An 8344-nucleotide genomic window follows, 5' to 3' on the forward strand; every position below is an offset into this window, starting at 1 on the left:
TCACCCAGGGATGATCACTTCTCTGGCTTTCTTCACTGTGGATTAGTTTTCACTCTTGTAGAAGTATATGTTAATAGAATCATTAAGTATATATTCTTCTGTGTCCAACTTCTTTTTCTTAGCATGTCTGTGAAATTCAGCCATGTTATTTTATGTATACACAGTTAGCTTCTTTTGGTGCTAAGTAGTGGCAGGACTCTACTACAATTAATTTGTTTATCCATTTTTCTGTTAGTGGTCACTTGGATTGTTTCTAGATTTGGGCTATGTGATTTCTATTTTTGTCTCTTTTTGTGAACATACATTTTAAAAAATTTCTTCTGGATAAATACCTAGAATTAGAATTTCTGGGTTAGAAAGTAGTTGTATACTTAGCTTTGAAGGAAACCACCATTTTTTTTTTTTTTTTTTTTTAAAGATTTATTTATTTGACAGAGAGAAATCACAAGAGAGGCAGGCAGAGAGAGAGGAAGGGAAGCAGGCTCTCCGCCGAGCAGAGAGCCCAATGCGGGACTCGATCCCAGGACCCCGAGATCATGACCTGAGCTGAAGGCAGCGGCTTAACCCACTGAGCCACCCAGGCGCCCCGGAAACCACCATTTTTAAAAACATGATTGTACTATTTTATATTTATACTGGAAATGAGAATTCTGCTATTGAGTTGTTGGTCTTTTAACTTTTTTTTAAATCTAATCCTACCATTCTAGTGGGTGTATGGCCATATTTGTTACAATTTTAATTTGAATTTCCATGATGACTAATAAAACATGACATTGAGCATATTTTCGTGGGCTTATTTGATATTCATATACCTTTCCTTATAAAGTATTTAAGTAGTTTTCTTGCACTTTATTGGATTATTTGTTTTAATTAATGAGTTGTAGAATTACTTTATATATGATAGATACAAATCCATCAGATATATATTTGCCACATTTTTTCTCAGTCTGTGATTAAGCCTTTTCTTTCTTTCTAGTGTTTTTTGATTAACATATTTTTGAAGCTTTACCATTGCTTTTTTTTTAGAACTCCTTCTTTGTCCTCTTAGAGATATATTTATCTATCCTTATGACAAATATATTCTACTGTGGTTTCACTTACAGTATTATAATTTTATCTTTTACTTTAGGACTGTAATCCATCTCAAATTTATCTTTTTAAATTTGGTGTGAGTTAAGATTTAAGACCTTTGTCCTGCCTCCCCCAGTATTGATACCTATTTCAGTATCATGTGTTTTAAAGATTTTACTTTCACCCACCATTGAATTACTTTGATTCAAGTTGACTTTATAACTGTAGGTCTGTTTCTAGACTCTGTTTTGTTCAGTTAATTTTATTTGCCTTTTTTTAGGCCAGTGCCTCATTGTACTGTATCTCTGTACTAAGCTTTAAGTCCCTGTAGTTAAATCCTCCAACTTTACCCCCCCCCAATTATTTAGGCTATTTTAAGTCCTTTGCATTTCCATTTAAATTTTAGAATTAGCTTATTAGTTTTTACAGTACAGACCACTGGAATGTTGATTGGATATGTACTGAATTTTAGGTCAACGTACTGAATAGTTTTCATTTTTAACAATACTGAGTTTTCTAATACGTGAAAAAGGTCTATCGTTTCATTTCTTTGTGTCTTACTTGCGGTCTTAGCAATGTTTTTGTGTACTGAATTTTAGGTCAACGTACTGAATAGTTTTCATTTTTAACAATACTGAGTTTTCTAATACGTGAAAAAGGTCTATCGTTTCATTTCTTTGTGTCTTACTTGCGGTCTTAGCAATGTTTTTGTTGCAAAGATCCTGTATTTTTTCAGAAGTTTTATCTAAGTATGATATTTTATTTGACACTACTGTAATGTCTTTTGAAATTTCATTTTCCAATTGTTTTCTGCAATGATATAGAAATACAGTTGATTTTTGTATTTTGACTTTGTACTTGGAAATCTTCCTCTGAAACTTACTTATGAGAGATACTTGTTTTGAAATTTAGAAGAATTACCTACATAGGCAATCATATCATTTACAAATACAGGAACAGTTTCTTTCTTCCTTGCTGATCTTTGTATCTTTTTTTTATTTTTTATCACCTTAGTGGATTGCCTAGAACCAGCAGTATATGTGACATGCATACTGTTACTGATCTTCAGGAGTGAAAGTTCAGTTCTCTGCTGTTATATGTGGTCTCAACTTACATAGTGAAAAATTCCCTTTTTATTCCTCTTTTTTATTATGATTGTCAGTTTAATTTGATTTGTTTTGGTGACTGTTGAAATATACATATAGTTTTTCTCCTTTATTCTCAGATCTAGTATTACATTAGTTGATTTTCAGATGTTAAACTAACTGCATTCCAGAGATAAATCCAGCTTGATCATTGTATATTTTCTTTTTAAATGTTGGATTCAGTTTGTATCTGAGGATTTCTTTGAATCTATGTAATCTTCTTTTATATTGTCTTAGTCCATCTTTGGTATTAGGGTTATAATGGCCACAAAAATTTAATTGGAAGTGTTTCCTCCACTATAATCTTTGGATATGTCTTTGTAAAGTTGTGCTATTTATTCCTTGTAAATTTGATGGAATTCATCATTGGAATGATAGTGTTTTTGTGGAAATATTTCTGATAATTCAAATTGGATTTCTTTTAAATGATATCAAAAATTTCTATAACTTTCCATGTCAAATTTGATAAGTTGTGTTTTCCAAAGAATTATCCCATTTCATCTCTCTTGTCAAGTTTATTAACATAAAGTTGATCAATTAGTCTATTACTTTTTTTAGGCCCAAAGTTATCTATAAAAATACCCCTCTTCCTTCCCAATATTGATAATTTTATTTTTCTCTCCTTTTTCTTGATCTATTTTACTAAGTTTCTCTAAGTTGTTAATTGTGTTCTGATCAAACAATATGCATACTATTTCTGATTTTATTTTTAAGTAATGTAGTTAAATGTTCAAGTAATGTATTTATTATACAAATGTACATAGGGTTGAATTGCGATAGTATATGTTTTATGGCAAAAAGAAGGCTAATTATGTTTATGAGTCAAGCTTTGCAAAGTAACGCATCATTATTGACTCTCTCTAGAATTTATGAGCTTAAACTGTTATCTTGCTTATAGTGTTGATATATATTAATAAATGACATAATATTTTTACATTTTAATTTAAGAACAAAATCTTGAGCTCAGATTGTATTTTCATATGGATGAATTTCTGCCTAAACTAGAAGTTAATTTTTAAGCTGACACAGAGAGTTTGTAATTAGACCTTAATTACAAGGTATTTCATTGGTAAACTATTCTTCCCTAGTAAGGATATTTACCCAGTGTTTTATTTTATTTATAATTTCTGTGTTTTAAGGCAGTAAAGGAGAGGATCCTATTCATATCTCAGCCTATACTGAGCCATTTGTATATATTATTCATTATTAAAAAGGAACTATTTCTTAAAATCTTCTTTCAGTTCTTGTTTTAATACCAATATGTTTATTGTTAGTTGTACGGAACATCTAATGCAAAAAGATATGTCACTAACAAGCCTAACAAACTGTAATCCAGAAGTCTGGAGATAGAGCAAAGGACAATTTTACTTAGTATTTTGTTTTATTTATTTTTATTATTTATTTATTTATTTGTCAGAGAGAGAGAGAGAGAGAGCGTGAGCAAGCATGAGCAGGGGGTGGGGCAAAGGGAGAGGGAGAATCAGACTCCCTGCTGAACAGGGAGCCTGATGCGATGCTGGGTTCCATCCCAGGACCCTGGGCTCATGACCCAGGCTGAGGCAGATGCTTAACCAACTGAGCCACCCAGGTGTCTCTACTTAGTATTTTCTAACAGGTTGCTGATACACTTAAAACTACCTATCTGAAAAATACTTGGAGATTGCCTGAAAAAGAAGCCTATAAGAAATTAATGATTAATTGTGAAGATTTATAGGGTCTATTTTATTTAATCATAAACTAAGAAAGAAATAAGAACAAGGAGGTTATAAGTCCAAAACTGCAGAAAGCTCTATGGGCTTAAAGCCATTACTCTAGAAAATAAATCCTGCCACACAGTACAGGGAATGAACACAGTAAATTTCAAGGTTTGGAAAATGTTTCTTATGGGAGCAAATCCCATTAAGTCCATCTGAATTACTTCAAAAGAAGGTCCGTGGCAGTGTCAACTGCCATTAACATGAAGAATACTTTCCTGTTTCTCACTGCATTATGTTTGTATCAAATTCTATGACTTTTGTTTATGATCAATAACCAATTTCTTCTGAGAACACTAAAAGGTTACAACCTGGTTTGCTCACAGGAATGAAGATTTACTGGAATGTGAGTCATCCCTATTTAAATCAGCCTATTGAATCATCAATTTTCGGAGGACCTGATAGGCTTGTTGTATTTATCACTGTCCTTTGGCTAATGGAGGTTTGGGTTCATATCATAATTTAAGCCAAGTATTGATTTTAGTTTATAAACCCCAATTTCCTCCATCAGCTGTGCTCTTGGTAAGAACCAGTGCTACACGGCTTCACTGGTAGCCAACTGGAGACTCAACCAAGGAATGAAACAGAGATGGGATGGACAGTTCCAGGCTCAGCTGATTTTCATGATTAATAACAATAAGTGCGCTAACTGATTGAAATTAAGTCATTTTTAATTGTTTTTGCATTTTTGAAAATACATATAAATGCTAAAAATTAACATATTAATATAAATAATAGTGCTTACCACTTTGCTACCCACTGATAAATTAGCATTCTGATTATTGACTGTGACAGTTAGTAAGCAGCCTCTTATTTGCATTTTGTGAAAGATATATCCCCTAATAATCCTTCATAGGGCTTCTTTTTTTCTTCAGTGTGGACAGACTTGGTATTGGCTTCAGAAAACACTATGCTTACTAATGTGTTTATTGTCACATTTATTTCCTTAGAATCTTTATCTTTTCTATTCATGTGCTTGTATGTGATTAAATTCTGATTTAGGACATTCACGGTTTTCAGTATCTGGAACATTTTGTTTGATGTTTTGTTAACTTGTTGGCAACTCCACTTGGGCCTCACTTTTTGCTCAGGTTAACCTTGAAGTCTACATGCTTTTTCTCAGAGAAAGCTGGCCCTTTCTTTTCTTAGTGCTGCTTCTGTGTGAATCACTGCTTGTTTTTCTTTCTTTGTTTCTCTCTTTACAGTCAGTACTCAAGCTAGTCTATCTAAAATTTTTTCTTGGTGAATATTGGAAATGTTCTGTTTTTTCTATAGCTCTGTTTTCCATAGCTGGAAGCTCAATATATTCATGTCTATTACTTGATAAAAAATTATAGCATGCCTTGTTAGTATAAGGCATGGTACTAGGCGTAGGATATATAGTGGTAAATAGGACCTGCATAGACTGTATCCTTGTGTAACTAAAGTGAAAAGTGCCAAGGAGCTCAGTAAACATCTAACTTTTCACATTTGTGGACAGTGATGTGAGGAGCAAGCACTGTGTTCTCAAGTACAGAACAGGGTCTGCCCAGTAAGCATAACTCATTTATCACTACAGAATCTCGATATTGGCAAGCTACCAGCAGATAAAAAGCATAGAATGGGAAACGAGACTAGGCATTTCATATTTGAAAAGGAACACTAATAATATAGATTTATTTATAATTCAGTAGATAAGCCTTAAGCATAACCTAATAGCTGTCTCTGTACTAGTTACCAGAGATCAAAATGAAGTGAGACTGTGCCTGCATTTTAGAAATTCATGGTTTAAAGAGAATTTATATATGTACACTACTTACATTAACACAGTGTGGTGTTAATGTAAGAGGACTCTCTTACAGAATACGCTGTGGACTAAATGTGTCTGCCTCCTTCCCACGAAGTCATATGTTGAAGCCCAAATCCCCAGTGTGCTGGTTTTTGGAGATGGAGCCTTTGGGAGGTCATGAGTTTACATCAGATCATGAGGGTGGGGTTCATGTTGGGATTAGTGCTCTTATAAGACGTGATAGCAGAGAACTTACTCTTTCTCCCTTTCTGCACTTGAAAATGTGAGGAGAAGGTGGCTATCTGCAAACTGGGAAGAGAGCTTTCCCTAAGGTCTGGTTATGCTGGCTGCTTAGTCCTGATCCTCCAGATTCCAGAGCTGTGTGGAATAAATTCCTCTTGTTTCATCCACCTGCCTAGACTGTGGTATTTGTTAGGGCAGCCCTACAAGAGTAGCCCGATGTGCAAACTACATTAGTGGCTTATAGGACAGAGTAATTAATTTTGCTAATAACAACCGAAGACAGTTCCAGAAAGGAAGTGGTACCCAAAGTTGGCCTTGAAAGGCAAATAAAATTTTACTCTGTAGAGAAGAGGGTGAAAGGGCATTCCACATACACAGGATACACACCCGTAAATTAAAGACAGAAAAACGGGGAATTAAAGGATGAATTCCAGAGTTTTGTCTTGTTTACCAAGGTGAATAGTGATGCCATAAACAGATAGGAAATAGAAACACTAGAATGAAGTAGCACAGTGCTAAATTTGACCAAGATGACTGTCTAAGCACCAAGCAGTTGCAGACATAGCTATGGAAATCAGAAGAAACTGGGGAACTGCTTTGAATGTTTAAGTATGTCTGTAGTGGATATTAGGTGTCCCACCCAGGGCACCTCTTCAAGGTCAAAGCATCTGTCCACCAGCTGCTGATGCAATAGCCCAAAGCTAAAGCCTTTGTTGGATTTTTTTATTTGGCAACAATAAATAGCTGCTTTGTTAAAAATTACGTTCCTTCCTGGAATGGGGAAGGAAGTGTGGGGAGACAACCTGTGGACAGTGATGGGATGATGGAGATATTTGAAGACCTGGTATCCTTAACTTATTTTAGGACAACTCTAAAGGGTACCCAAGCCTGAGAACTTTCTGCAGATTGGCTAAAGGCTCAGTTGCCACTATGTCATGATTCAGCTTCTCTTTCTCCCAAAGTCTGCCTTTCTCACACTCTCTCAGATGAACTTCCTAAGAGCACTGTCCAGTCAGCTTTCTTATTTAAAAAAACCCATTTTTGGGGAACCCAGTCTAAGGCAGTACTGGCACAAATCCCGGAACACCCATTTGGAGAAGTATTAGGCTTGTTCAGGAAAAGGGAAACCATATGCTGAAGTTGCTGCATGATCTGGCTACACATATCAGTATACTGTGAGAAGACAAGAATGCACAGGATCAGATCCTGGGGTTGCTGAATGAAGCAGAAGCAGCATAGAAAAGAAAGTTGGGGAAGGGAAAATGTATCAATATGAGAGCAATACCCTGTGAAAAAGAGTTTAATATTTTGGCATCAAACCTAGGAGGTCATGCTAGCTGTCTCCTAGGATTACTCTTGGAAACATGGAACAAAGACTGATCCAAAGTAAATGAAGTAGAATTTCCAGAAATTTCAGGGTGGATGGCAAGAAGAGAGAGGTGGGCAGGGTATATTACAAAAGGTTGGATAAACAGCTGATAGTGTATTATGGAAAGGCCTTGAGGACGTTCCAGTCAACAGTGCAATAAGGAATGAGCTGGTAAAAGGGGAATGAAAAATTAGCTCAGTGAGGGCTCTTCTTTCTAGGCAAAGAATGACAGTAGAGGTGCTGTTTTAGAACTGGGCATCCTGATACCAATTAGTATGCTTGCATCTCAAAATAACAAAGAGGAGATGCTGGTGTTTAGCAATCAAAAGCAAGGTAAGTGCAATTATCACAGTGGGTGGCAAGATCTGCTTCACTGACCTAAGAGGCTTGCTTCACAATGAGGTAAGGAGAGGGTTAGCAGAATATGTTACTCTTTAAGAAAAAATGAATAGACAACAAATGGGATTTCCGTAACATATGCAATCAAAATAAATTTAAAAATTGATAGTGAAGAAGCAAAGCCGCCCATTAAAATGTCACAGTCTTTTCCCAGATTCTAGATCTGATCCAGTTTCCAAATCATGAACCCACTGACTCAAAGACAGGTTAGGTGTGTGATGAGGTATCATTTTTCACTGGGACAGATACACAGGAGAAATTCCCCAGTGCTTCACGAAAGTGACCCATGACCTTTAATGGAGTATCTGAGCACTAGGAAAAGGAAATATCCAGATCATTCAAGAAGTGGAGTAAATATACAAATAAAAAATATTAAAGAGGAACCAAATGGAATGTCTAGAACCACAAATATATTATGTGCATTGATAAATTTTTCTGCAGATTAAACACCGTGAATAAAAAGATCAGTGAACTTAAAGACACAGTGATAGAAATTACCCATACAGAAGCATTGAAAGGAAAAAATTATATATATATATATGTGTGTGTGTGTGTGTGTGTATATATATATTGCAATAAATATATATTTAGCTTC

The sequence above is a fragment of the Meles meles genome, chromosome 3, assembly GCF_922984935.1.
Source record: "Meles meles chromosome 3, mMelMel3.1 paternal haplotype, whole genome shotgun sequence".
In the NCBI taxonomy this organism is placed as follows: Eukaryota; Metazoa; Chordata; class Mammalia; order Carnivora; family Mustelidae; genus Meles; species Meles meles.